Here is a 9,001-nt window from a genome sequence, read left to right on the forward strand (position 1 = left end):
TGTTTGTTCCAAAAATCACGCTCCCGAAGGTTTCATTCCGTTTGGACTCCGTGTGATATTCCTTTTCTGCGAAACACTGAAATAGGCAAAAAAACAACAATTTGCACTGGGCCTTGGGTTAAAAGGTTAGTCCCAAAAATAATACAGAAGTGTATAATAAAGCCCATTAAACATCCAAAACATAATATATAATAGCATGGAACAATAAAGAATTATAGATACATTGGAGACGTATCACGGAACTCACCCTCGGCCCTAGCTAGGTCAAGATTACGAGGGCCGTCACCGAGATGAACGTGTGCAGATCGCGGAGGTGTCGTGCATTTGGTACTTGATCGATTGGATCGCAAAGACGTTCGACTACATCAACCGCGTTACTAAATGCTTCCGCTTTCGGTCTACGAGGGTACGTAGACACACTCTCCCCTCTTGTTGCTATGCATCTCCTATATAGATCTTGCGTGATCGTAGGAATTTTTTTTGAAATACTGCGTTCCCCAACAACTTTTTCACATAAGCATTGCAGCCCCAAACTTTAAGAAACGACAACTTGGGTTTCTTGCCAAACCACAGTTCATATGGTGTCGTCTCAACGGATTTCGATGGTGCCCTATTTAACGTGAATGCAGCTGTCTCTAAAGCATAACCCCAAAACGATAGCGGTATATCAGTAAGAGACATCATAGATTGCACCATATCTAATAAAGTATGGTTATGACGTTCAAACACACCATTACGCTGTGGTGTTTGTCGGCGTTCTGGGAACGGGGTCCCCAGACTTGCCTACCTGTGGCCCACAGCGTGGATGCACCAGCGGCCTTGTACGGCCCATCTTCGCCAGCAAACACTCAAGACCCTCGCGAGGGGTCAAGCCTCGCGAGGCGGATGATGCAAGACCTCGTCAGGGGCGGCCTCACCAGGCTGGCTCGCGAGGGGCGGAGAGATCAAGGCAAGGGACACCTCGCGAGGTTCCTATGACGCAAGCCATGACGACTGGAGCCAGGCAGGCGCGAGTGCGTGCAGTGTCCTTGTTTCCTTTTTGGCGCTAAAGAGGCAAGCGCATGCGAGGAGTCCCGAGGCATCAGGCAAAGGTTTCCATATCGGTGCAACAAGACCAAGACTAGCAAGACATCAGGATGGAGGTCACCGTGGAGCCCAAGAGGCGTCACCACCAGAGCCTTTGGCAGGCGAAGACCATCTTTTGTCAGGATAGCTTGTACTAGATGTCCCCCTTTAAATTGGCTGTTGTGGGATCCCTTCCCGCCTAATATTTGGGAAGAGGACTCATGCCTCTATATATAGGACTAGCCACCACCGTAGGGAGGGATCTGATCTCACCTGGGATCTGATTCATTCCACCAAAGACACCACACTCACCAAGCACAAGAACACCTCTCCTCAGGAGGCTGTTATTCCCTCATAACTGTTCATCCTCAGCCCAAGAGGCAATCCACCACACCACATTGGAGTAGCGTATTACACCACATCGGTGGCCCGAACCAATATAAACTCTTGTGTCTCTTGTTCTTTGGGTTCGTCGAGCTAGGACATGAGATCATGTTGTGTGCGAGCTAGATAGGGGGAGAGATCTTCATGCGCACCCCAGTGTTCGAACCTCAAGGGTTTTGTCGAAACCCGAAATCCGAAATTTGGCGCGCCAGGTAGGGGTGCGTCGGAGCTTCTCTTCCGGCAGTTGATCCCCCGACACTCCGCGGTTCCGATGTCCGGTGACCCGAGGACCAATGCCGACCGCTGGGCAGCTTGGCCGGCCCGGGCGGGGCCGTCCGCCCAAGAAGACCTCAACCCTGCGCCCCAGGCGGCGCGCGCACCGCCGAACACTGCGGGGCGCAGGCGGCGCGGTTAAACGCCATCCACCCTTACTCCACGACAAGCGCGGGCAGCCGCAAGGGCCTCAAGCCATGCTGCAGCCACAGCGCCCCACACCCGACGGGAACAAGCAAACATGAGGGTCGCGCTCACGATGGCTCGGGAGCTACTGCGATGCCGGCTGATGGAGAGCAGACGAGACGCAATGCTGGAGCGCGTCGCCGAGCTACTGGATGTCGTGGCCTCGGGAGCACCGCCCTTCTGCTCCCTGCTTACGCCTTAGACCACAGCCGGATCGCATGGCGGGCCTCGCCGCGCTCGCGTACCCCCAGGTGCGCCAGGAGGCTTCATCGACACTGGCGCGACCAGCAGAACCGGACGCCCAATCACACCCACGCCACCTCCGATGGGCGCGGGCACGAGCGTTGCCACCCGCGGCCTCAGCGGAGTGCCTCCCTACCATCCTCAGGGCGGCGCGCTGGGCCTGGCAACGTGGAGCATGGGGCACTTCGGCAAGGTCTTCGGGGCGACGGCCTCAGAGGCCTACGTGCCCTGCATGATGGACCAGGAGTATGCGCTGGAAGACGACCCTGGCTCGTTCCTCGAGCCAGCCTGGGAGGAGGAGGCGCTAGAAGCTGAGGCCTTCCAGGAGCCCCCCGGGAGCCTCGCCAACCATGCCAGTGAGAACAGCTACATGGTACACTAATCTCTCAGGAGCAAGCTTACACTAACCATGGATCGCAGGAGGATCAGGTCACAGCGGCGGACGGCGGCCCCAGCTCAGCGGCCTCCCTTCCACCAGGAGGAGCGCACTGGGAGCTGCAGGGAAGGAACCGGGAGCAAGGTCCCTCCCCGCATCGCACAGAGCAGGGCATCCCCCGGAGGTACGCCCTCTGCTAGGGAAGTGCTGGTGAGCCTTCCCCCGGCAGAGGACCCGTGGCCGCCGAGGGCGCCGCTGGCGTCCCTTTTGCCCCTTGGCTTTGTCCTGGCTTCCGGACGCACCAATGGTGGTCGAGGGTGGCGCAAGGTGGGGCCCTCGCCTGGCGATATGAAGTAAGGCTCGCGCCTGTGAAGATCTCCGCTCGTGACACTCTCACGTAATAATGAGTGCGGTTGGACACGCCCCGGAGTCTCAGGAGTGCCGCCCTCGGGCCTCGGGGGCTCCCTCCCATGTCCTAGTGGCAGCACTTAGCTCCGCGCTGGTGAGAAGACAAGAAGACTAGACTAGGCACCAGACGCGGCCATTTGCTTTTAATCTCTTTTCTGTAGCCCTATTTTCTGGCTTTGAATTTAAATTTTAAGTTGAATTTTCATTGGTATGCGTGCGCGGGGGGGGGGGTGGCTTTTCTCCTTCGTGCGATTTCTTGCAATATGGTTCCTTGCCCTGATTCGGAGTTCACACCTGCCGCCTCCCCCCTCGCGAGCTCCTCGCGAGCGGGGGCTGGGCGCGGCGCACGTGCCCTGGGCGCACGTCCTTCCATGGCTGGTGCTTGCTTCTCGCGAGGCCCTCTTGGACGGATCGGCAGGCCCCTCAGGAGCTCACGACCTCACGAGCCGGTCGGGAACCGGCCCTGACTAAGGTAAACTGCAGCAGCATGCTTACAGCGGGACTCGCGAGCTCATAAAACACGTCTTCAGCTTGGCCTAAGGAATAGAGGTTGTAATCTATTTATATGAGGGGCTCCCCCTCCCAAAATGCTCTTACAACTTCCAGGGCCGTGCCTGAGTTTTCACATGCAGGGTCAGCGACAAGGAAGCACGGGCTTAGTCGGACATATCGCTCACCGCATCCTCCGGGTTGCTCTCAGACGCGTCGCTGGCGTCACCGTCACCATCGCAGGCATCACCATCACCACCGCCGGCATCACCGTCAACATTGCCGGCGTCTCCCACACCATCGTCGACCACGTCACCTTCATCCGCTGCGACCACCACCGCGTCATCGTCGAAGGTGAAGGCCCTGACTAGAGCGTCCACATTGTCTTCTACCCAGCGTGCCAGGTCACCCCGGATGGCCTCAGGCACAGGGGCAATGGCGGCGTCAAAGTCGAAGTTGGGGTAGGTGTTCTGGAGGTGGCTGAAGACGCGGGAGAACGCGCGCCTGAGCAGGCCACGGCTCCTCTATTCAACAAGCACGCGAACCCTCTCGGATCGACTCTCCAGGAGGGTCACCACATCGGTGAAGAAGAGGAGGTGGCTGGCGTAATCGTTCGAGTGGGGATGAGGGGCATCTTCGTCGCAGATGGTGCCATTGTCGCATTGGCTCTGATCCTGAGGCTTTGGAGCATGGGGCGTGCTCGTGCTCCAGCGTCCGCCGCCGGAGCGCTTCCTCCCTGCTCTGCTATGCGGAGGACTCGGCACTGGTGACCCGCTGCTGAAGAGAAAGCAGCTCGGCGCGGACGGAGGCCAGCTCATTTTGCACTGAGGTCAGGGCAGCTACGGCGGCTTCCTCGTGCTGTTCCGCCTCAGCCAACCTCGACTTAAGGGCAGTAGTCCTACCCACTGCCTTGACTTCCACGAGCTTCAGCTTCAAGTCGTACCTGCCCACAAGATCCACGCGAGCCTCGGCCACCTGGCGATCGATCTCCTCCTGGGCCTTGGCCTCACGCACACCGACAACATCCTCCGCTTGGGCGACTTGGCGCTCCCTCATCTCCAACCGCTCAAGCTCAAGGCTGCGCTCCGTGGCTTCCAGCGCCAGCGCTTCCTCGCGCCTCAGGATCTCTTCCTCCTCAGCAGGCGTCCCCTTCATCGACGCTAGGGCGGCCTTGCATGCCTCCACTTGCTGCTCCAGGGAGGCAGTCCAGGCTTGGAGCTCCCACGCGCGTTTCTCTGTGATCTCGCGATGACGATCAGCTTCCCGGGCTTCTTCCAAGGCTCGGGCGCAAGCCTCGCGCGAGGTCACAAGAGACGCCTCGGCCTTCGCGTTATCAAGCTCGTGCTGGTGGCGCCTGAGGTTGATGGCAACCTTCAGTTTATGCCGCTCCTCCATCAGCCGAAGACCCTCGGCCTCGAGGTGCGCGTCTACATCCGCGAGCTCTCCGCCAAGCCGGACCATTGCGCCCATTGCCTCCCGGAAGAGCTCGTGGCGGACGACACTCCGCTCTTGTGCAAACTTGAGCGTGCGGCCGATTCCATCCTCCACAGCGGGGGACGCCGACGGGATCCGAAGCGGCTCGCTCCCTTCCCGCAAGGGGCCGAGGGCTGGCGCCCCCCGGTTGCTGACTGGGCTTCGGCAGGAGCCCGGTTGGGTTGAGGCTCGCTACTCAAAGAATGAACCAAGACCGAAGCCTTCCAACCGCCGCCTACAACCAGAGGAGGAGCCCATGGCACGCTCGTCGCACCCCCGACGAGGCCACGAAGAAGAGACGACAGGAGCGCGGGCTCGAGGTGCCAAGCTGGCATGTCTGCCTCTCCGGCCGACCTCGCACCGGGGGTAGCATGCTGGATTGCGATGCTCAAGGCGAGCGGGAGATTTGAGGAAGGAGGAGGTTGCTTCCCGGGAGGCTTCACAGCCTTAGTAGATGGGATCCTGAAGAGCCACCATTAGGAAGGGAAGCATCACTCGAGGAATTACAAAGATAAGGTACTTACTCATCTATGGCGATGTACTTCCTCTGTTTCAACGGCAGGAAGGTGCCGCTGCTGCAGCTTGGGGGCCCCTTCCTTTTGCGGAGCGCATTGAAGTCTACACGGAGCCGGCCGAAGCATTAGACGTGGCGACCAGTGCAGGGCGCAGCTCGTGAAGCGCCCGAGGAGGCGACCTCAGGAGCGCCAAGCTGGGGAGAGCCATCGAGTTCCGCCTCGCGATGACCTCCTGAGGCCTCGGGAGCTTCGACTTCAGGAGCAGCGGATTGCATCGCCCCCTCAACTGCCACCCCAGAGTGAGAGTTACGGGCTCCCGGAGATGGCGCCTCAGGAACCGCGGGCAGCGTCGACACCTCGGCACCCGTGCCTCCGGCCTCCGATGGTGCTTGCCCCCCTGCGTCCACTCTTGGGGCAAGTTCGGCGCTGGCGACAACAAGGGGAACCACGGTGACGGGGTTCTTGCGGGGCCCCTCAAGGCCGACTGGGCACAACCCCCATTTGTCAAAGGAGGGCATCTGCCCCGCGAACTCCACCCTGTTTGAGCAGCATTACAAGAGACATCCCTCTAGTGGCATATCGGCTGGCGAGGGGTCGCCCGCCAGGACCTCGAGCACCGTTCTTCGTGCCTCGAGCGGAAGCTCCGACTCCTGAAGCCTCATGCGATCCTGGCCGACAGATAGGGCCCACATCGGTTGGGAATGGCGCTGGAGTGGGGCAACGCGGCGTCGGAGGAACTCCTTCATCACCATGGGCGTGGTTAAGCCAAGATCTTTCAACCTCTTCAACCGGAGCCAAACGAAGGCGAGGCGGGGCCTCGTAAGCTTCTCGTGAGCCCAGCCGGAGCTGGGGACAGTGGGTGCAGACGGAGGCAAGAGCAAAGGGCTGAGCACTCCGACATCCACATACACCCATGATACGTCCATTTTGCATCATGCTTTTATATCGATATTTATTGCATTATGGGCTGTTATTACACATTATGTCACAATACTTATGCCTATTCTCTCTTATTTTACAAGGTTTACATAAAGAGGGAGAATGCCGCCAGCTGGGATTCTGGGCTGGAAAAGGAGCAAATATTAGAGACCTATTTTGCACAGCTCCAAAAGTCCTGAAACTTCACGGAAGATGTTTTCAGAATATATAAAAAATACTGAGCGCAAGAAGTTCACCAGGGGGGCCACACCCTGCCCACGAGGGTGGGGGGCACGCCCTACCCCCCTAGGCGCGCCCCCTACCTCGTGGGCCCCCTGGTGGCCCTCCAATGGCCATCTTCTGCTATATGGAGTCTTTCGATGAGGAAAAAATCATAAGCCATCTTCTCAGATGAAACTCCGCCGCCACGAGGCGGAACCTTGGCGGAACCAATCTAGGGCTTCGGCGGAGCTGTTTTGCCGGGAAACTTCCCTCCGGGAGGGGGAAATCAGCACCATCGTCACCACCAACGCTCCTCTCATCGGGAGAGGGAAATCTCCATCAACATCTTCACCAGCACCATCTCCTCTCAAAACCCTAGTTCATCTCTTGTATCCAATTCTTGTCTCAAAGTCCAGAATTGGTACTAGTAGGTTGCTAGTAGTGTTAATTACTCCTTGTAGTTGATGCTAGTTGGTTTATTTGGTGGAAGATCATATGTTCAGATCCTATATGCATATTAATACCCCTATGATTATGAACATGAATATCCTTTGTGAGTAGTTACGTTTGTTCCTGAGGACATGGGAGAAGTCTTGCTATTAGTAGTCATGTGAATTTGGTATTCGTTCGATATTTTGATGAGATGTATGTTGTCATCCCTCTAGTGGTGTCATGTGAACGTCGACTACATAACACTTCACCATTACTTGGGCCTAGAGGAAGGCATTGGGAAGTAATAAGTAGATGGTGGGTTGCTAGAGTGACAGAATCTTAAACCCTAGTTTATGCGTTGCTTCGTAAGGGGCTGATTTGGATCCATATGTTTCATGCTATGGTTAGGTTTACCTTAATACTTTTGTTGTAGTTGCGGATGCTTGCAATAGAGGTTAATCATAAGTGGGATGCTTGTCCAAGTAAGGACAGTACCCAAGCACCGGTCCACCCACATACCAAATTATCAAAGTACCGAACGCGAATCATACGAACGTGATGAAAACTAGCTTGACGATATTCCCATGTGTCCTCGGAGCGCTTTTCTCTATATAAGAGTTTGTCCAGGCTTGTCCTTTGCTACAAAAAGGATTGGGCCACCTTGCTGCACTTTATTTACTTTTGTTACTTGTTGCTCGTTACAAATTATCCTATCACAAAACTATCTGTTACCACTTATTTCAGTACTCACAGAGAATACCTTGCTGGAAACCGCTTATCATTTCCTTCTGCTCCTCGTTGGGTTCGACACTCTTACTTATTGAAAGGACTATGATAGATCCCCTATACTTGTGGGTCATCAAGACTCTTTTCTGGCGCCGTTGCCGGGGAGTGAAGCGCCTTTGGTAGGTGGAACTTGGTAAGGAAAAAAATTATATAGCGTGCTTAAATTTACTGTCACTTGTTACTATGGAAAGTAATCCTCTGAGGGGCTTGTTCGGTGTATCTTCACCCCAACCAGTAGAGCAAAGAGTTGCTCCTCAACCTACTGAACCCACTGAAAATGAAAATGTCTGCTTTGAAATTCCTTCGGGTATGATAGAAAAACTGCTAGCTAATCCTTTTGCAGGAGACGGAACAATGCATCCTGATGAACACCTAATATATGTGGATGAAGTTTGTGGATTATTTAAGCTTGCAGGTGTACCCGGAGATGTTGTTATGAAGAAGGTCTTCCCTTTATCTTTGAAGGAAGATGCATTGACATTGTTGATGTCTACTACACAACCTTCTTCTTGTAGACGTTGTTGGGCCTCCAAGTGTAGAGGTTTGTAGGACAGTAGCAAATTTCCCTCAAGTGGATGACCTAAGGTTTATCAATCCATAGGAGGCGTAGGATGAAGATGGTCTCTCTCAAACAACCCTGCAACCAAATAACAAAGAGTCTCTTGTGTCCCCAACACACCCAATACAATGGTAAATTGTATAGGTGCACTAGTTCGGCGAAGAGATGGTGATACAAGTGGTATATGGATGGTAGATAAATGTATTTTAATCTAAAACTATAAAAACAGCAAGGTAACTAACGATAAAAGTGAGCGTAAACGGTATTGCAATGTGTTGAAACAAGGCCTAGGGTTCATACTTTCACTAGTGCAAGTCCTCTCAATAATAATAACATAATTGGATCACATAACTATCCCTCAACATGCAACAAAGAGTCACTCCAAAGTCACTAATAGCGGAGAACAAACGAAGAGATTATGGTAGGGTATGAAACCACCTCAAAGTTATTCTTTCTAATCAATCCGTTGGGATATTCCTATAAGTGTCACAAACAACCCTAGAGTTTGTACTAGAATAACACCTTAAGACACAAATCAACCAAAACCCTAATGTCACCTAGATACTCCAATGTCACCTCAAGTATCCGTGGGTATGATTATACGATATGCATCACACAATCTCAGATTCATCTATTCAACCAACACATAGAACCTCAAAGAGTGCCCCAAAG

The sequence above is a fragment of the Triticum urartu genome, chromosome 3A (assembly GCF_056163025.1).
Source record: "Triticum urartu cultivar PI428250 chromosome 3A, HENAU_Tu73, whole genome shotgun sequence".
Lineage (NCBI taxonomy): Eukaryota > Viridiplantae > Streptophyta > Magnoliopsida > Poales > Poaceae > Triticum > Triticum urartu.